We start from the raw sequence: 22,326 nt of genomic DNA on the forward strand, positions 1-22,326 counted from the left end.
CTTCATAGTTCTCAAAGAGACAGAAGGAGTTGGAAGTATTCATCTTTTAAATGACATGTCTTCTTTTTTAAAAAATATCTCAGAAAATGACCTTTAACCATGAAGCTCATAGAGATCATGGCTTTTTAAAAATACATTATAATAGGACATTGATTTTTAAACATTAGTCTATAAATATACTTGGTATAAAAAGTTAAATTTGTTTAATTATCTGTAAATAAATTTGTGGATGTTATGATAATCATTCGACATTCCATAAAGAAGATTCCCATGTTTCAATTGTTAAGTATTACTCTATACTTCATATGTCCTCTTCCTTTTTTCTTTTCTTTTCTTCCCTACATAAAACATTTGAATCTTTGGCTTAGAGAGACTGGGAATAAATACTTAAGCATGACATTACTACCTGTGCTGCCTTATAAACTGTTGGAAGAATTTAGGAACAAATGAGTTTTTGTGAAAAAGCATTTGAAGATCTCCCTTTCTATTTGAAAAAGTACAAGAGTTTAGATGGACAAATCATTTTCCATATGTGCTCTTGCATAATCTCTAAGGATAATCAGAGTTACTCTAATAGAGTCATAAATAGAATTAAGTCAGTACTTATTACACTGACATATTATGCTTATTATAATGTAGGCTATCCTGTAACTAGCTCTGTTGTACATGGATTAAAAATCTTTTTCTATAAAAATCCAAAAGGAAGTTGGAATTCACAATGAAAAACAAAGTCTGGGTCCTAATAAATCTTCATTAATAAACATTCAGGTAAGTAAGAAAGATGAAATCTACTTAAGTAGAAAAATCTGAAAGCAGTTTATTAATGGTATTGACCTGGCTCTTTTGGAAGATACATATTCAATTAGAAAAAACAAAACAAAGTAAAACATCTCATCTTGTGGAGAATTTAATGATATGCAATTTAGCTCCTAAATCTAGATTTTATTCCAAACTGAAAAGATTTTATTACCAACTTTATTTTGCTATAAAATATTTATGAGAAGCCCCAAAAGTTTAAATGCTGTGTTTGAGTTTTCCAGTTTTCTTAAATTAAAGAAGAGAAAGTAATACATAATAGACAAATGATCCTGATAACGTTACATATTACTATGTAACTAAAATAATTGTCACCATTTTTGTTTTCAATTATGATAGCCTCTCACTTAGATTCAAATGCTATTTTGCCTTTTAATGTTTGTGCTGAAATGATTCACAAATAGAGTTCTAAAAAGTAATTTCTTTCATTAACCAATAATTCTTATTCCATAAAAAATTGTTTGTTTTGGATAAATTTTTTTTCAAAACTATTGTGGAATTATATAACTTCATTAAAACCTACATTAACTTCAAAATTTTAGCTAGTGTAACTTTAAAGTGTTTAATTGCTTGCAATACCCAAAAGATTTAGATGGAAAAATAAAGCCTTTTTTGATATGGTGTGGGGTTTTTTGTGTAATTAATGTTTATAAATTCACCCCCTAAAAGTTGTTTTATATATATATATATATATATATATATATATATATATATATATATTAATCAAAGGTTTCTTGATTCTGATAGTAGTATAGCTCATTTTTCTATTTTTTTCCTTTCTTACCCTTACTAATGAAACTGGTAATAGTTTTGGACCCCATGCCATTTTGTCATGTAGTTACAACTTGTCCTTTTATAAAAGAAAATTAAAAACGGCTGAGTGTTATAGATATTAATGGTTGTTAGAAAAGTATAATAAAAGGCTCTCTTTCTGGAGCATTGCTGAGCTTTTATGTCATTATTCATGAATGACTAATGCATTCAAAGGAGAAGAGTGCTGATCTCTAAGGCTAGGATGATGGACAGTGGAGAGGGAAAGAGTGGCTGACAGAAGGCCATTTGTCATATGTGAAGATCTAATAACAGGCTTGTCTACATTGAGATATTTCAGCTGAACTTAGAAAAAGAAACCTTTATTACATGTGAGGTTATAATTCATGGTACCCCAAATCACCAAGGACTAATCTACTGGACACCTTTTGGATAACTGACTACATTAAAGTACATTAACAATCCAACACTTCAAAAAGTAATAAATAGCAATGCCGTGAAACTACACTTTTTGTTTTGCTTTATTGGGTAAACAAGTCTGTTCCTGGGGCCAAAAACATGCATCCTCCCCACACTCAGGCAGTGTCCCATCCCAGGCCTATAGCACTAGACTTGGGAGTCCGAGGACCTCCATTCCTGAGTTGTATATGTGTATGTGTATGGCAGAACTCCTGAGTAACAACTGGAGGCAGCTGGGGGAGGCTCAGGCCCTCATGAGTACTCTTACAACCTCCAGAGGTGGGTAGTCTCAGGCAGGGTATTAGCATGGTCAGAGTTAGGTCATCAAAACGGGGTTGACAGCCTGACTGCAGGTGTTGGGAGGGCAGAGAGGACAGCATCATGAACAAAGGCAGAGATGTTGTTTAGTGGTAGATGCATCGAACCTGTGCCCAGCCACAACCTGGGTGACTACAGGCATTTGGCAGGTGTCCATGTACACCTCCACCTCGATCTCCCAGAAGTCAAGGAACATATTCTTCAGGCTCTTGAAGCACAGTGTTCATGAAGGAGAGGGTGCCCAGCTGTAGGAAGAGGCTATGGAAGTTTGGCTGAGGTAGATCCAGGGCCACCGGTATGGACTGAATTAAGTGATGCCATGAAACTACACTTTTATTATTTCCTTTCTCCCACTAGATCACATATATATTACTCAAGCTGTGGCCAGTAAAAAGAATCATAAATAAGGCCTCTCTATTTGTCCTTTGGCCATAAGTAATGGAAACAAGCTCTCAGTTAATAATACATAAAGTGAGTTTGTTAAAAGGATATGGAGTAGCTCTTAGAATCCTAGAAAGATTGGAGATCAAGGATAGGATCCAAAGAAATTTCTGGACTCGTGGTAAGGGGAACTAAGGGGCAATTTTATTAGAATACCAACATTAGTAAGAAGTGGCTCTCAATATTTTTTGTTTTAAATATTTTTCGGTTCAAAATTTGAATCTGGAGAGAGGTAGCCATGTGACCATCAGAGGAGAGTATGACCATATTTGTAAGCTTTCACGCAAAGACGTAATTTTCAAGGAAATACTGAGACAGTATTACACAAGGGAGGGGGAGATCAATGCTGGGAAGATAAAAAGAAGGTTATAAATTATACCTGGACTCTGAACATGCTTCACATCTATTTTTGTGTGTGTACATATGCAATAATTATTAAAGCATACTATTTACATAGTATGTAAGCCCTGAGCTTCATGCTTTATGGTGAGGCTGGTTAGAATCTGGCCCTTAAGACAGAACATAAAGACTCCTAACTCTGGGAAACGAACTAGGGGTGGTGGAAGGGGAGGAGGCTGGGGGGTGGGGGTGAATGGGTGACGGGCACTGAGGGGAGCACTTGACGGGATGAGCACTGGGTGTTATTCTGTATGTTGGTAAATTGAACACCAATAAAAAATAAATTTATTATAAAAAAATACAACTACTTTATGATGCAAAAAAAAAAAAAAAAAAAAAAAAAGAATCTGGCCCTTAGAGAACGTCTGTCCTGTCTTTGGTCTGGCAATACCTACATATCATGTATAAATATACTAATACTAGGATACAATGTGTACTTTTCAGATTCAGAGGTTCTATCAATACACTAGGCCCAGGCACATCATTGTTAAACTAAGATGAGTGTGGAACTTGGACACAAATTACTTACCAAGTAAATGCTTGATGCATTTTTCCTCTGACTAGCATAGCTTAGGGATATAGTTAAACCATAATAAGATTATATAAGAAAGCAATTTTGTCCATTGGGACTAAAATTGCAGTCCTGGGTTCTTTAAAATAATTTTGGAATTTGTTTCATAATCAGAGATTCAGCTTTGACTTGATTTTTTTCATAAATTTGTAATTTACATAGGAAATTTGATTCTGTAAACAGTATTGTCTAAAATGGCGATAAACAGAGTCCATGAAATTACCACCCTGTAAGCCTGTTGGATGTACCAGTTCCAAGTGATGGATTTGAGGAGCCAAGGTAGAGAGCTATTGGTGGAGGGTAAGCTGAGGAAGTAGAGGAGCTCCTGACAGCCTGGTGGATCAGCCATCATAAAGAAGGGGCAGGAGGACAAGTCTCTGTATTAAAGGAGCCTATTCGGCTTCCTGAATCTTCTTGGTTCCTAAACTGTCATGCAAGAACATCCAAAAGTTCCCCAGCACCCAGACGGTGGGCAACAGTAAGCTGAGAGATCACCCTTGAGGCCAGACAAGAAATCACTACAGTGGAGGGATGTGACAAGGACTTGGAGCACTGGGACAATACCAGCGTCAGGAAACCAAGCAGAGCCAGGTCAGGGCGTTCAGACCAGCAGGTAGGCAGACACACATCTGATGTAGGATGTTCTGAGCGAAAGGAAAAAGTAGGCACTCTCTTCCCACTGCTGCCAGAGTGGCATTTACATAAGTCCTGTTAAATTAACTCAATAAGGAGGTCATTAGATTGACAGGACTGTAATGCCCTGGTGGCCTACACGAGGAAACTAAAATCTAAGGTTACAAAATTAAAATGCTAAAGACAACCAGTCACAAATAACCATTTGGGTATTGAGCTGTAGCAAGTCTTTCTTTCTTCTCTTTTTTCTTTTATTTTTTTTCTTTCTTTCTTTCTTTCTTTCTTTCTTTCTTTCTTTCTTTCTTTCTTTCTCTTTCTTTCTTTTTCTTTCTTTCTTTCTTTCTTTCTTTCTTTCTTTCTTTCTTTCTTTCTCTTTCTTTCTCTTTCTTTCTTTCTTTCTTTCTTTCTTTCTTTCTTTCTTTCTTTCTTCCTTCCTTCCTTCCTTCCTTCCTTCCTTCCTTCCTTTCTTTCTTTCTTTCTTTCTTTCTTTCTTTCTTTCTTTCTTTCTCTTTCTTCCTTCCTTCCTTTCTTTCTTTCTTTCTTTCTTTCTTTCTTTCTTTCTTTCTTTCTTTCTCTCTCTCTCTCTCTCTCTCTTTCTTTCTTTCTTTCTTTCTTTCTTTCTTTCTTTCTCTTTCTTTCCTTCTTTCTTTCTCTCTCTTTTCTTTCTTTCTTTCTTTCTTTCTTTCTTTCTTTCTTTCTTCTTTCTTTCTTCTTCTCTTTCTTTTTCTTTCTTTCATTTATTTGTTTCTGCTCTTCCTCTAGGTCTTCCCCTGGCTCATGTTCCCAAAGTGCTCCTAACCAACTTCCGTTTTGGCGCTGCCCCATTGCAGTTGATTTTTGGTCAGATAAACTCTTAGAACATTAAAAAAAAAATTATTGAGTCAGTATCATGTTCCAGAAAGCATTCTAAAAACAGGGGATACATTTGGTGGTGTATGTGTGGGAGGGGAGACTCAATCTTTACGAGCTTTTATTCTATTGAAGAAGACACAAAGTTAACATACTCACGAATATATGATATAACGCCAGCTAGTTGTTAGGTACTCTGAAGAAAGAAGGAAAGTAAGGAGATAGAGAAAAATGGGATTGGAGGTGGGATGGATATTTTAGATGGAGTGATTAGAAAGAGCATCTCTAATTGTCATCTGAATAGAAAGTACAATAAAGATACCAGAAAAGCAGTTAAATCACAAAGATATTAGCTAACCTGAAAGAATTAGTCAATTAACACCTGATATGACTTTTTAAATTATTTAACCATTCTATAACCCAGGATTCCAGTGGCTTATTTCTTTTATTATCCTGGGGCTTCTTATCCACTCATATTTAACTATTATAAATTATGATAAGAAAATGATGTGCAAATTTCTGTCTGGTATCCTGGTCACCCTTCCAAACTTCAAACTTTTGTATTCAATGGCCTGATAGCTAGCTCAACAGGAATGTTCCAGAGATACCCGTTACACATACTATTGAAGCTAAAATAGATTATTTCCAGGATCTTTCTCATATTTCTCTATGAACTCAGTAACCAAATTAGAAATCTGCAGTCATCCTTTACTGCTTTTTTTTTCATGGAGTCATAATCTTTATTTTGTCTCTTAAATGTAAAAAGCAACCACTACTCTTACTACACTAAACCTTTATAATCTCTTAACTTGAACTTTTGCAGCAGTTTCCAGAATGGTTTTCTAGGCTTCAATCAAGCATCCTCAAGTACTGCCCTCATTGAAGACAATTATTCATATAATTTTTTTGTTCTCCTTCTTAAAACCATTCAATGGATTCCTATTGCCTAAAGGATGAAGTGAAAGCTCCTTATATGGCATTACTTACATAATCAAGCCTGAATTTAAGCATGCTCTTGTGACTAAGTCTAATGGATATTTAGTATTTCAGAATTCACCTGAAACTCTCAAGAAGAGCTTTTAGTGAAAGCTACCATGCCTTAAAACTTTCTTTTTGGATTTTGTGATGCCGTATTTAACAGACACTTGTAGGCACTATATACTCAGATTCCCTATAATGGCTTTTATCATTTTTGTGCACCATCCCTTCCTTCCTGTTATCCTTGCTTCTAACTTCTGCACGTGCTTATATGATAAGGCCTGTCCGCAGGCAACTGCAGCCTCTTTGCAGGGAACAGGAGTACCTAAGATCAATAATTTCGAGGAGAAGATTTTGGCAAATACCGTATGGGAGTATAAAAGTCCAGCTCTTTTCAGTGAATAGGGAAGAATTCTGAGGATCAGGTCATCCTTCAGCTCTTACCTAAGGAGTCAGGCTATGGCTGAGACTTGGCTTGAAATCGCATACATACTTGGCTTTTTTCTTATTCCCTCACTTCTCCAGGAGCATTTTTCTAATAAATCACTAAAATGTGAATTGTTATGGCTTGATCTGCTTCTGAAGACATGACGGGAGACACCCCCCTCTCCTAATTTCCCCCATGCCTTCTGGTTCCTCTTCATCACTCTCTATTGGCAGCTTTTCCTGCTCCATCCAATGTATAAATGCTTGAGTTCCTCAGCACTCAGTCTCAGATGCTTTTCTCATTGCATCTGTACCTCATCTGGAGGCCATTTCATCTATCCTCATGGCTAATATTACAATCAGTTTTTTTCCCCAGTCACCTAGACTTTCTTTAGATAAATATTTTAACACTGTCCTCAACATTCCCATTTGGTTGTTTCACAAGTAATTCAAACACAACACATCTCAGAATGAAAGCATAATCTAACTCAACTCCTATTCCATACATCAGGTGACTGATTACATTGTCAAAGGAAATCAACCAGAGAATTGTTAGCATAAGGATCTATTAAAAAGTAATCGATATGAGAAGGCTCCAAAGGAATATTCAAACTTGAGGGAGCAGGGTAGAAAGTTTTACTGGGCTACCTTCAGGAACAAATACACTTTTCATATGGTTTAGCAGCCACTGAGCAATCTGGTTTGTATCAATAGAGATGGAGAAGAACAGAGAGAAGAGAATATTATGTGAAAGGATATAGGGAGGAATAGTTGAAAGATCAAAAATATGCCAAGGCCACAGTGGAAAATTATCAATCCTTCAGAGTCTCTCACATCATCTTGCTAGGGCCACATGACTTCCCTCCATCGCATTTGACTCACTCTGGAAATATTATATTTCTCCTGGGTCACTCTAACAACCTTCAAAATGGTCTCTATATACTCTGACCCTTCTATGATCTAGCTTATAATGCTTTGTTAAAAATTTAGTAATTATAAGAGATTATAAAACCTACAGAATGTATAAGGCTAAAATACTAAGATACTCTTCTATTCATCAGCTAGTTTGAAAAGCCCTCTATGTGCCTTTCCATAATCCTATTCAATTTTGTTTTCACTCAGACATGACCAGTATTATGACTTTCAGTTTTAACCTTTTGGTGCCTTACTGTCCTTAAAACTTCATTTATTTATGCATTTCTACCATATATTTTTGTTGTTTCCTGTATTTCAAGTGTTTACTTATAAAATAATACATAAAATAAGCATTCTTCCATGAATTGCCTTTTTCACTCAAAATTATATTCCTGATGTTCATGTATGAAATGCAAAACTGTTGTTTTAAATTTTTCACTGCTGTGTAATATTCCACTGTATATGAATATAATACAACTTATTTATCCAGTCTAATGTTGGCAGATTTGGGGAGTATTATCCCTTTATACAAATTAATTAGTTAAGATCTACAAAAATTATTTTAATGAATATTTCTATATAGGTCTTTTGATGTATACACACAAGTGTTTCTTCATATACTTAAGAATAGAAATATGAGGCCTTTGGGGATGAAAATCTTTGGCTTTACTAGAGAGTGTCAAATAATTTTACAAAACATTTGTACCAATTTCATATTCATAATCTTACCACTAGTCTATGAGAAATTCAGCTGCGCTACATTTTCTTCAAGACTTGGTAGTGGGGTCTAATCCATTCCTCATCTAGCAGCCACTGTGACCTTTTATAAATGTAAATCTGATTAAGTCACCCAAACCCTGCCTAAAATCTTTTAATGGTTTCTCATTGATCCCAGAATAAATTCCAAAGGTTTAACATTGTCAAAGGATTCTTTTTGCTCTGACCTCTCCATCATTTATATTTTATCACATTCTCCTTGTCTTCTATCTCCACACTGATATTCAGTTTCTCTTTTCTGCTGAAGGACTGTATGCAAGATACATTTTTTCCTGGAACTCTTTTTGTTTTCTATCTACTTCTGTGATTAACTTTGCTTCTTTCGTCTCATGTTAATTATCATTACTTCAGGAAGCTTTTCTTAATTTCTTAGAATTTATTAGGCACTTTCCTCATTGACTATCTGAATTGCACATTGTGTTTTCTAAATGTATTATTTAGCACAAAAATAATTAAGAAATTAAGTGTGTATTTTTTAATTCACCCACTAATAAGCTTTATGTTAAAATCAGGACAGTTTTGGCTCTGTGTTGTTCAAAAATTTATTTTGAGCAATTAGCCAGTACTTAACAGCCAGGGCTCACTATATGTATTGAATGCGAATGACTAATTCCTACACACACACACACACACACACCACACACATATTATACTTTAATTTTTATTCCATAAATAGTAGATTATTATTCAGGAAGTATTCATGTCTCCCTTACACTCCCAATTCCCCCAACTTTCAAGTGAAGGGTGTATTTTTCTGTGCCATGGATATTGATACCAGCCACGACCCACTTTGACCAATGGAATGTGGAAGGTATGATGAAAGCAGAAATTTCGAATGTGCTTATCTTTTTAGGCATGTCATCTTGCCTTCCACCATCACAATAAGAATATGCTCTAGTTAGCTCGCTGGTCCCTTAAGAACAAGGGTGTCATGAGATCCAGCTGGGGCCAGTTTGGATCAAATACCATCGAATCCACAGATTGAGCTATAAGTGCTTCTTTTTGTAAGCCACTGAGATTTGTTAGCTAATTGTAGACAGCAAAAGTTAACAGACACACTAGATAAATTGTAAAAAGAGATGAAATTCTTAAAAGGACATGAAGTTAACAGATTTAGGTTTTCTCAAGTAATTAGCAATAAAATAAAAGAAATCCAATTTAAGTTGAAATATAAATAGCTACTCAAATCCATTTTTTTTCTTCAAAGTAACTTGGATGAGAATAAAATATAAATTTAAACATTGGAAAATTTGAGTGGAGGACATCTTTATTTTAAACTCTGATTATAAGCCTTTTACCACATAAATCCTTTCATGTGTCTGGGCATAAAACAATAAGGACCATAGCCATTATGAGCTATAACTGACAATTCCTCTGAACATTTTAAGGGCTAGCTTTACACTGAACATTTTCCATTAGCTGTACAGAAAGGGTTTTATAATCCTTTTTTGTGATGACCCCTACTTTTCAAAGCTGAAATATAAAATACTCTTAACCAATTACCAGCTTTACCTAATGCTCAAGTCTAGCTTTTTAGTCATAAAGAAAAAGAGCCATTTAAGTTTCAGAGGTAGTGAGCATATCATAACTAAAAGCATATAATTTAAGTCATGAAGATATTACAATTTAAATGCAAGGCATACCTGGTTAAAGTAGCTTCTACAACATGGAAGTTTCTCTAAACATCCAGGCTTAAGAGAGTGAGACTAGAAAATGTCTACATTACCGCAACACAAGCTTGTTGCCAGAATTTGTCTCCTTTATAAGGACAGTAGGCATCCCCTTCTTATCAGGTAGTGGTCTTATGCTAGGTTCCAAACAATACTCACATGCGGAGGCAGGGATTCTGTGGGAACCTCATAAATTTTATTATCTGTTCCCCTGGCTATAGTCAGTTCTACTAGGAACAAACTTCTGACTCAAGCCCGGCTGATTCTCTCCCAGAAAAATGAGAATTGGAATTCAGGGTTAGATAATAAGATCTACTGTGGTATACCTGGAAGTCAAGTGATACAGATGTAGGCGTTTTTTTGGTGCTTATATGGATGCTAAAGACAGAAAGTGAGACCATGTATAGCAAAGCAAATCAAGTGAACATAGCAGACATGCAGAGATTGAAGATGGAGTTTCTTGTCTGGTTTCTGGTTCTTTTTACTCCTTTGAGAAGAGGCCTATGTACATATATTTCTCTTCATGTAAGGGAGTAAAGACTCAGATACTACGTTGCCCATTTGCCTGTCAAACTCACCTGTGACCAAATGAGATATCTCTCACCAAAACCTAAGACTTTGTCAACAGTAGGCTGCTAGGACATGTCTCTGTATATTCCGATTCTGATTTCTCTTTTCTTTTAGCTGAATCTCTCTGAACAAAATCCAATGTTTCTCAGCTAAATGTACAAAGGAGATTGTATATATGATGATGGTTAAAACTATGTTGGTAGAGATGTAGAAAGGCATTGTGGTATCTTTTATTTTTTTGTAGAAGTGTAGAGGTTATTGAAACTTAAGTTGTTTTTTTCTTCTTTAAAACCAAAGGATATTAATTGCACTAAATTGTGTACCAGTTCATATGTTAAAGTTTTAACCCCCAATGTGACCTTATTTGGAAATCCAGTTTGTCAGAAGATAATTAAGGAGATACGGCCTATAAGAAGGTCAAAGGCAAGGAACTGATCCGATGGGATCAGTGTCCTTAGAAAAAGAGATTTCAGAGAGCTCTCTCTCCACATACAGACAGAAGACAAGCCATATGATGACACAGGAAGAAGGTAACCCTCTACAAGCCAGGAAAAGAGCTCTCTCATTAGAAACCAAATGTTCCATCACCTTGATGATGGGCTTTCTAACCTCCAGAATTGTGAAAAAATAAATTTCTGTTGTTTAAGCTACCCCACTATGGTATTTTTCTATGACAACTCAATCTGACCATACAGATATTTAATAAATTCCATGTGTGAAGGGGGCCTATTTTTTTACCTGAGAGTCCCAAAATTTATAGTGATGCTAAATAACAGAACAACTTGGAAGTTGCTGTAGCTTATGAAACATTTTCCACTGGAACATATATCTTTCATTAAAAAAAAAAATCACACACACCCACACACACACAAAGTACTTCCATGTCATGCTTATGGATGACATTTTTCTTGGACAAAATCAATTTACATTTAATGTATTACTACCCAGAATTATGTCTGCCTTTCTGACCTAGGGGATGTTGCCATACAGAAAGAGAAGGAAAGATTAAACAAAAGCTAATACAGCATAGTAAGTAATAGAGGTATGTATAACTTGCAATGGGAGAACAGAAGAGCAATTAATTAGAAATAAAGGAAAATTTATATTTAGGGTTTTTTATTTTTAAATTTACTTCTCTCGCCTGAAAAAAATAGGTCTTGATGGCATTTAAAAACCTTTGCTGTTATGAGATTTTTATTTTATTGTATCAGCATTAATTGCTAGAGAGAAGAGCCAAAGACAAATGTATATAATTCAGTAAAAACCAGACGTCTGAAAATCTGGGCAGAAGTAAATAGAGGTAAGAAGAAAAAGTAGGAAGTGTCATTATCAGAAATTTTAATTACTAATCATACTGTTATAGCAAATTAGAGGTAGTGCTGAGCCCAGAACATGAAGGCAGCAGGAACTAGTGTGAAGAGGGTGAAAAAAAATCAAGCAGATCATAGACCAGGGATATCATTGGGATAATAAAAAATTTATGTAGCTTGCTCCATAAATTTTTCCAAGATGGGAACCACGTTGATTTCTCTTTTGTGACCTCTAGCCCTGACGATAGAACACATTAATATGTGTTCAATGAATCCAAGTGACAAGACTAACAAGAATAATAAAGTTCAATTATGAGGTTTGTTGAAGAAGGAGCCAGTAAGGTGCTCTAGGTATCCAGGTGAGATCATGAGGGAAAAATATAACTAAAAAAAATCCTGCATGTACTTAAGATTTTTTTACATAATCCTAGATGCCCTGTTCCATATGATGCTTTAGATTTCATATTTTCATTTCATCTTTCATATATAATCACCGCATGTTATGCTAATGAAGGTTCTTGTATTTCAGCAAGTGAAATATTTCATTTACCAAAAAGGCTACATGCAGTGAAAATTCTGATATCTTTCTCTAATTGAAACTACACTGCTGGTTATACCCTCAAGTACAGATCTTATATCTACTTATTCTATGATGCTAAGAATCATGACACTATTATTAAAATAGAGACAAAATATTCTTCAGGTCAGGAAAAAATTGGTGTCTGTGACCAAGGGAATTATGTATTACATTTCATCACAGAGTTGTCACTCTTGTGATATACTGTAAAGCACTAAAAGCTATTGTTCCCATGAATTATAACCCCAAATACCTTCACTCTGAGGATTCATTTTATCAGGGATCTTGGTATATTATACATCACTACTGTAATGTGTAACATATTTTCAGTGACATGTCTTTATGGAATGCTATAGGCTAAAGTAGAGTAATTATCATTATAGGAAAGTTTTACAAGAGATTATGCTTTAATTCCTATGTTCAAAGTTATTTGAGTTGTCAGTAACAAGAATGTTAAAAGTATTCATTGGTTATATAGTAAAATCAGTTCTTAGGGATTTTAAATTATTATCAATTTTAAGAGGTCTTTTATGAGAAAAAAAAATTCATCAATAAGACAATAAAAATTTTCAATGCATGCTCTTCGTTTTACATTGGTTCAGCTTGTGCCAAGTGGCTGTTTTGCAGGAAAACAAAATAAAGAAAAAATATTAAACACTCAATTTTGTTACATTAAAGTAATTCCTAAGCAACTGTAGAAACAGAAAATTGTTTAAGTGCAAAAATCTTGCTAAATTATCTGTCAGGTCATACAACATTTAAGTGGGGTCTAAATATTTTAAGTATAAAAAATAGATCTCTATAACTTGCATGGCCATCTACCTCTAGTTTCTGAGTTAAATTCTGGCCTGGCTAGCCATTAGTAGATAATTAGAAGTGACATGAGAGATAGAACATTCAACACAGCCTTGTTTTTTCAGGCTTGAGAACCTACTTACTTAATGCAAATTGGTAGGAGACCATTATCATGCAGCCCTGGCAATCAGTGTTTAATTTGTTGATAGCCTTGACAGTTGTGGCCAGAGTATAATTGACATGGGCCCTGGTGCAAAAAAATAAATTGGGTTGTGCACAAAACTAAACAAAATAATTACCAACAATTAGACATTAATTACGAGATAGCAGATTCTCAAACCCTTCTGAATTTGGCCAAAGCTAGACCTAATTATATTTTAATGTTGTGAAAACATCTACGTTCTTGAAATAATCAGGTGTTCAGAAGTGCTTCGTGTAGATTTTGTGTTTTGTAAGGAACTATCATTTTATGAAATTAAATATGTTTATATTTGTGGATGATCTAATAATCACCGAAAAATCAGTGAGGTGGGATTTATGCTAATCTGGTAATAATTTATCTACTTTACCTATTTTATCTGATCTCCTATTAGAACACTGACATACAAAGAAATGAACAGTTTAGAAGTATTTAAAAAAGTATTTTGATGATTATGGTAGAAAGAGGAATAGGAAGAGATGCTGAAGGCAAAAAAAAAAAAAAAAGAGATTCACTACTTTTGACCATAATGAAGAAAACCTGTCCAATATTAGAACCCATAGGAGCAGCGCCGTTAACACACTCTCAGCCACAGCCTTGGTAATAAGTTTGTACTATTAGGTGGGGCATTAAAAATATTCATATGAAAAACATTTTAGCACATTAAAATCTCATTAAAATTATTAATGGAAAAAAATCCACAGCATCCCTTTGGGATAAGAGACATCATTTCTGATTAGAACATAGATAGATGAATATTATCAAATTTTAACAGCTTAGCAATATCTGAATAAACATTTCCTTATTCTATTTCTTATAATCTGAGGACCTGAAGCTGTGATCTATGGGTTCTCCTACCAACCAGTCATAGAACAATCCACCTGTTCTACACGTATGTATTCTAACTACTTGTGACAGGACAGGTTATTCTGTGCAGAGAACCACAGATAAAAGGAACATCTATACTTGCTTGGAGAAACCTACTTGTTCTGTCTTATTTTTCACTTCAATACATATTAATTTTTTCTGCTAGGGGATGTGCACGCCATCCTCCAAGGGAAATGAAACTTTTTATTTTTTTACATCAGTCCTGATGTAAACATCTGATTTCTACATCTCACATTCCACTCTTCTGGACTGATAATTAGAAGTTTATCTGTCTTCCTATCTACTTGGAAGTTATTTTTTAAAGGATTTTAAGTAGAATGTTATTTTCTGACCTCTCCTTCACGTTGTCTTATGCTGTTTATATCTCTATAGAACCTGCAAGTTAAAAGAAAAAAAAAAAAAAAAAAAAGAACCTGCAAGTTATCCAATCCAATGGCCTTCCTAAGTCTTCATTTGAGACAATATAGCACTGGATATTTCTGAGCACTTCCAATTTCTTGGAAGCTTCCCCTCCCATAAGTTCTATGATGTTATTTTATGAATTGGCTAAAAATTTGGTGGCTTCTCAGTAGTTATCAGCATAATTTCAAGGTCATTATCATTGAGATTCAGGGCCTTCAAATTTGGCAACAGTCTACTTTGCTTGATACTTCTTTGTAGGTTCTAATCATTATTCCAGATTATATAACATGCACTTTTACATCCATTTGCTGTATTCTTTTTGTTTCCACACCTGCCAATATTTTAGTTATCCTAAACTTGACCTACTCTGCAATATTGTAAACTCTTGCCTATACCACACATCACTCGGCAGAAAAACTAATCCATTGGCTCATCGAAACAACAGTGGATGGATTTTTTCTTGTCTTTATAATGGCTAGCCAAAAAGGTATGGCATACTGGAAATTATGAAATGTGTGTTTGAATGATATCTGTTTTCAACTTGGCGTTCCTATGTTTCTTGGGCCCAGAAAAAGGTGGGTCTAAATATCAAAGTGTCTGAACTGAGTGAGGCAAGGGTAGATAAGAAGCCAGGTAGCAGAAATACATGAAAGACAAAAAAAATTGAATACTACAGTGTTTCCTATTATTTAGGATAGTTTTTCCCTCCTAACTAGCATATGCCTGGACCAAGTATAAGTCTTATTTGAGTGGGGCATCAGAGATATTTACAGAAGAAACCATCTCCTTTTCATGTTGGGAAAATTGCTAAAGCATGGTGAATCACTAGAGAATGGGAAACATGAGGATCATGTTGAGTAAAATGCTTCATATTTAGGCTCTTAAATCACTAGTACAATTATTTATGATAACACTGACCTTTGTGATTTAGGGAGAAAGCACCATGGAATTTAACATATCGGTAGGGCACCCATTATTTGGACAGTGTAGAAGCACCTACAGAAAAATAAAATGGCTTCCTTAAGATAACATTTTAGAAACAAAACTAAAGCCAAACCTCAGGTTTTGGATTTCAGAGCTTTGTTTCAAAAGACAATATTTACTGGGTTCCAGTGAGAACAAAACAAAGGACAGAGATATATTTGAAGAGCCAAAACAAAAGATTATAAACAATGACAACAAAATTCATTTTGAACCATTTTGTTTGGAACTACCACTTTCGAAGAGAATAATAAAGTGAATGACTAATGAATGTGTCCAGTTTTAAAGAACTTCTTGCAAACATTCCATTTTTGGTATTTAAAAATTATATTCTTACCATAATTGCTTGGAACAAATTGTATATACAAATCAGTGACTCTATAACTGTTTAAAATCAGCAGGACTGACCACTTGCATTCCCAGAAAGAAGGCCACGGAGCTAATTGACCCTACCAGAGACTAAATGTACTTACTGTGCTTCAATTTGGGGTGCAATTATATGTCTGTGCAAGTTTTCACATGACAATTATTGCACTTCAAAAAATCTGCATGTTACTAATAACTCTGCAACTGAAGAGGAAGAAAAGAAAGTATTCTCTAAACAATGCAATTAGAACAGTATAGGCAATTAACTTCGCTATTTAGTATAAAGTTGAGAGCACTAAAGACTGAAGTAATAAATATTCACAAACACTTCATCATTATACAGAATCGCAGAACAGCCACACATTTTTAATACACAATGCAGGCAGTCATATTATTAAACTTAATGGCATCTGAGAAATGATGAAATGCTCACAGCCTTGAGCTTGTAATGAGATAAGCTTGTAGCCTGATCAGCTTGCATACAAATCATCTCATCTGAATAAAATTAATGTTTGATTTTTATATCTCTCCTCAAGCACTGCTGAGCCCCCCTTTTTATTTTGTGAACAATTATAGAAGGAAAATAAAAGTTTAGCTGTGATATGATTTATCAGTGGGAGGGTCTACAACACATGACATTTTAAGTTCTCGTTTCTAAGTGCTGAATGTCAGATTTCTTAGATATTATAAAAATAAAGAATGGATGCCTTATGCTAAACACGATATGAGAAATCTTTTAAAGATTTTACATTAACATAAAAATATTTATATTTTAAGTGTTTTTTAACATTCAAAATAATAATAGCACGGTAGTATTTAATGTTGAAAGGACTGACTTTCAGATTTAATTGAATTTTCTTCAGAAAATTTGATCTTCCTTCAAATTCTTATTTTTTTGATCTTCCTTCAAATTCTTACTTTTTTCAAGAATTTATTTTAATTCTTGATTTTATTTATTTGAGAGAGAGAAAGAGCATGAGAGTGAGAGAGAGAGAGAGAGACAGAGAGAGAGATCCTGAGCAGGGGGGAGGGACAGAGGGAGAAGCAGACTCCCCACTGAGCAGGGAGCTGATGCAGGATTCTGTGGAATCCTTGGAATCCTGACCTAACTTGAGCTGAAGGCAGACACTTAACCAACTGAGCCACCCAGATGTCCTCAAATTCTCATTTTAAGATTATAATATTAAAAGAGATTAAATGTGTCATAGATATGTCTGTTTAACATCAGCAAAACTAGGAAAATTATATGTAACTAAAGTTTATATTCAATATTTTAAATCCCAATGCATATCATTTTCTTAAATGCTTTTTGAAGTGAATGAATTATAGTAAATTTTACCTAAAAGAGATTTCAAGTGTCTCAGGTAGGACATTGCCCTCTTCCCTGAACATCTTATTTGACGTCTAGTAACATTTAGCATTCCATAGCTGTGAAAGAGTAAAAACCACACAAAATGGAAATGGAAATGGAAATGTCCCATTTCTAATCTACACTGGAGAAGAAAACTGCAAAGAAACCATCTAAAGTTGAAATGGGATGATATCTTAGACTAATTCTTGAACAGGGATCTCATTATATGGCATTCCCTCAATACATGATTTGTGATTATTTAGAATGCCTGGGATCCCTGGGTGGCGCAGCGGTGTAGCGCCTGCCTTTGGCCCAGGGCGCGATCCTGGAGACCCGGGATCGAATCCCATGTCAGACTCCCGGTGCGTGGAGCCTGCTTCTCCCTCTGCCTATGTCTCTGCCTCTCTCTCTCTCTCACTGTGTGCCTATCATAAATAGATAAAAGAAAAAAAAAATTAAAATGCCGGTAACAAATTTCATCTCCTAAAATAAAATTATGAAGGATAACCATGGTTTTCAATAAAATGGATATTAAGCCATTCATAAAATAGAGTATTTAGGGACATATTTCATTAATAAGCTAAGTTGAAACTCAAACTCTTTCTTGAATCACCCTAGCTTATTAATAGCTATTCATCTCATTGTATCCACTAGACATCTCCTAAATGACACCACTGAGGACTAGGTGAGTTCAAACATAAACTGCATACAATAAGGCCTGGCAAACACTATATGCTCAATAATTGTGTTATTTTTCAAGGACAATTATTCCTGCACTTCAACTCCCTCTTGTTCTTCTGTATACCCAACAAGAGTCAATTGCATTACTTCTCGTACATGTTTTTATAAATTGAACTTTTCCATTAACTCAAAAATCATAAAATTTGGGAAGACTCTCACTCAGATTCTATTAAGTTCCCCTTCCTCAAAGAAATTAAAACCAGAAATCTTACATAAAGCATTATGGGTGTGACCTATATAGAAAATTGTGTCAGGGGTTCCCAAGACAACTCTCAGGCTCAAATCATTCTCTAGAAGAAATTAGAGAACTCTTAAAAGCTATTATACTGACTGTTATGGTTTATTACAGAAAAAGGAAACATTTTAAAATGATTTTAAAATCAACAAAGGGAAAAGCTGCATGGGGCAAACTCCAGGAGAAATCAGACAGAAACTTCAGGTTCTACTCCCAGTGAAATCGCTTGGGGACACATTTAATTCTCCTCCCAATGATGCTTCTAATAAACAACCCATGCAAAATGCTTCTAATCAGTTAATTTCACTTGAGTATTACCCAGAATTTTTACTGGAGGTCAGTAAAACAGGCAAATAGTGCCTCAACTACTCAGATCCCAAGTTCCCTCAGAGCAAAAAAAGGCATTCATCATACATTACATTATTTTTAAACTGGTACAAAGTGGCCCAAGATTTCGGGCATAAAAATAAAAAATAAAATAATAAAATTAAAAAACAAAACAAAACAAAAAACAGGTTTCAGTTCAGAGTGGCCCAAAGCCTCAGACATATAAAAATATTCTTATCAAGTAGCATATTCCAAGGGTTCAGAATTATCTCCTAAAAAGCAAGCCAAAGTCTAGTATTGAAGCTTATACCTTATTTGGAATGTGCAGGATTCTGAGCAATCCAGGTCTGCTAAGTTAGCCTTTTTCTGCCCTTCCATACAAAGTGGAATTCAAATCAATGGATCAACACACAGAGGAAAAAAAAATCTTGGCACTACATGAATAGACTGGCAAATGTATATATCCATGTATTTTATTAAAATAAAATCTTAAGTTACCTAATTATAACTTTTTAATAATAACCAGTTTTAAATTACTCTTCTGATTAACTGACCAATTTCCATAAATCAAGTGCCTCACTCAATAGCAGGCAAAACTGATAGTCGTAGTTTATGCTCTGGTTTATGTTTTTAGCTCTTGTTCCTTAAAAGAGGCCTTAATATGCTCCTGCCACTAAGGCTACTCTATAACTTTGTTTACCTCAAATTCCCACATAAAATTCTAGGACCTGGGGCTTGACCCCCAGCTCTGTCCCTGACTAGCATGATCCAGCCTGCCTTCCTGATCTCACACTTCCCACCAAGTTAACAATTGAGTCCCACAGTCCTGCTAACACAGGGACCTCCTGCTGAACTCCCTAAAACAGCCTGCCTGACCTGCAACTCTCACTTCAGCTGCTGGATTTCCTGCCATGTCAGATGGTGTTTTCTTTCAATTCCCTGTACCTTTCTCTGAAGCATTTGCCCTACAATGGTGAGTAAGCTTATTCTGTTTCCAGGTCTTTACATGGGCTCCTCTTGGGCCTGATATATCTCCCAGGGCTTCTCAGAAAGAAATACACTCTTATTCACACAACTTGCATTCAGCAAGTATTTAGGGATTTAGTCAGTGGCCATTAAATACCAGGCACAGTTCTAGTGGCTAAAATATGTGAATATGTAGTTCAAATGATTGAATGTCTATGTTGACAAATGCATTTACATTAACACACACACACACACACACACACAAATACACACATTCCCAGTTTTTTTCCTTAAAAAACAAACACGAAATGATCAATAGGTAGAACTGGCTTTCAAATTAGCCTCTGGTTATCATTCCTTTTTCCCTACACAGTCTCCCAGGGATCTTTCAGTGATTTGCTAATGTGTCTAATCTAGGTCAGATCACTTTTCAATCCTGCTAAAGATACTATACCATGACCCTGACAGTACAAACTGTTCTATTTTCCACTCCACAGATTCTAATCTGCACGACTAATTGTAAAACGAATACTCTTTGCCCTTGGATGCCCCTAAAGGTGATGGAAAATGCCATAGGGTCATAAGCTCTCTGACATTAAAAGCAAAGAATAAAAAAATGAATTGCTCTCTCTCAGTACAAACAGCTGTAAATCCAACAAGTAAATGACCTTTAGTTCTCCTACTCCTAGAGGGAATTTCTTGAATTCACCAATGTTCAGACCACTAGGGAAAACAAAACAAAACAAAATAACCCATCTATCATTAAATTAGTATACCAGTACACACTAGACAAATATAACAAAATAAAATATTTAGTAAATCGTCTATGAAATAAATCATGGAAGTATAGTCCTAAAAAAGTACAAAACAGACATAGTTGAATCCTCTGAAGCAGCCTCAGTTTAGATTCCATTTCACGTGTTCGGTTATAAGTCAGAAGGGTAGGTATCCCTAAAATTGTTGCTTAAAAGTCAAAACACTATCGATCCTCTGTTATTGTGAGCGTCCTTCCTTTTTCTAGGCACAAACTTTATAGTAAAGAACAGGTTCTGATGGTGTAAACAAAAACATTTTAAGGATGTAGAAAAACCACTATTGGGGCACTTGGGCGGTTCAAGAGTTGAGCCTCTGCCTTTGGTTCAGGGCATGATCCCAGGGTCTCAGAATCGAGTCCCACATCAGGCTCACTTAGGGGAGCCTGCTTCTTCCTCTGCCTGTGTCTGCCTCTCTTTCTCTCTGTGTCTCTCATGAATAAATAAATAAAAACTTAAAAAAAAAAGAAAAACCACTATCAAAGCATTTTGAAAAGAAAAAGGTAAGTTATTAGAATTCACATTTATACAAAATATTATACTTACTACCATAAGGAGTACTTATTTGACATAGACTATTTCTTGAGTAAATTCCAAACTGCATTATCACAAATAGTAACTGAAAAATGATCTTTTGGTTCTGACAACATATTTGAATTTAATTACAATTTAGCCATAGCTAAAACTAGGAAAAATAAATGTGAATTTAGTGTTTAGTAGATCCAAATATTTTCTCTAAGAAATTCACTTTTGTTCAGAGCTTAGCTTATCTAGCACTTCATCTGTGTCACTCATTCATTTTTATTTATTTATTTTTTACAAATAATGTGTTAAGTGCTTACCATGTGTCTGGACCTTTCCTGGATACTGAGGACACCGTGTTGAATCAGAGGAATAAATAATTATTCTCATGGATCTAATATTCCAGTGGAAACAAGACCAACTAATAAGAATATGTGTTGTGTTATGTTCTGAAGAAAATAAAGTGGGATGGCATGATACAGAGTAATGGGGAAGTGCTAATTTAAATTCAGTGATTAGGGTGTCTGGATGGCTCAGTAGATTAGGTATCTGACTTAGGCTCCAGTTGTGACCTTGGGGTCCTGGGATGGCCCAAGTCACTCTCTGTGCTAACTGGGGAGTCTGTTTCTCTCTCTGTCTCTCATTCCTCTTGTGCTTTCTCTTTCTCAAATAAAGAAATAAAATTTTAAAACATAGAGTAAATTCAGTGATCAAGGAAGTCTCTCATAAGCGGTTATATTTCAGCATAGATCCAAATAAAAGATGACCCTGGGATGAGCATTATGGGAACAGGGATAATAAACTATTGTCAAAATGGATAAGAGTTTGGAGAATTCAGGAAACAGGAAGATCAGTGTGGCTGAAGACAGTGAGTGCATAGCACGGAATGGTATGAGGTGAATTTGGCAAGTTAATCCAGAGCCAGATCACAGAACTTTCTAGACAGGAGTAATAATTTTGTATAAAGAGTAACGGGTAGCCATTGGATGGTTTAGCAGCATACAGGTGGAAAATGGATTGTAAGGAGTTGAGGTTGGAAGTAATGGTAACCTGTTAATCAGCCACAGCGGTGATACAGGTGAGAGGCTGTGGAATAGAAGTACTAATGGAAATTCAAGCAAAGTAGATACATTTATAATACAGTTTAAGTACTGAAAGCAAGACATGATGGTGGCGGTATGTGCATATAACGGAAAAGGAGTATCAAAGGATTGACAATGTTTAGAGTTGAGGCTTGAAGAGATGGAGAGATGATGGCATT

The 22,326-nt window shown here is 35.1% G+C and overlaps 1 protein-coding gene across 11 annotated transcripts in view; it reads right to left on the reverse strand.

The window, feature by feature from the left end:
- MGAT4C (MGAT4 family member C) overlaps nucleotides 1-22,326 on the reverse strand; it is a 719,810-nt gene that overhangs the window by 128,334 nt on the left and 569,150 nt on the right. The window contains exon 2 of one of the 11 annotated variants that reach the window (XM_077845714.1): nucleotides 15,683-15,760. The exons of the other annotated variants lie outside the window; for them this stretch is intronic. The gene's annotated coding sequence lies outside the window, so the exon portion shown is untranslated. The remainder of the gene's footprint in view (nucleotides 1-15,682; nucleotides 15,761-22,326) is intronic. 11 annotated transcript variants of the gene reach the window in all.

This window comes from Canis aureus, chromosome 13, assembly GCF_053574225.1.
Source record: "Canis aureus isolate CA01 chromosome 13, VMU_Caureus_v.1.0, whole genome shotgun sequence".
NCBI classification, from domain to species: Eukaryota; Metazoa; Chordata; class Mammalia; order Carnivora; family Canidae; genus Canis; species Canis aureus.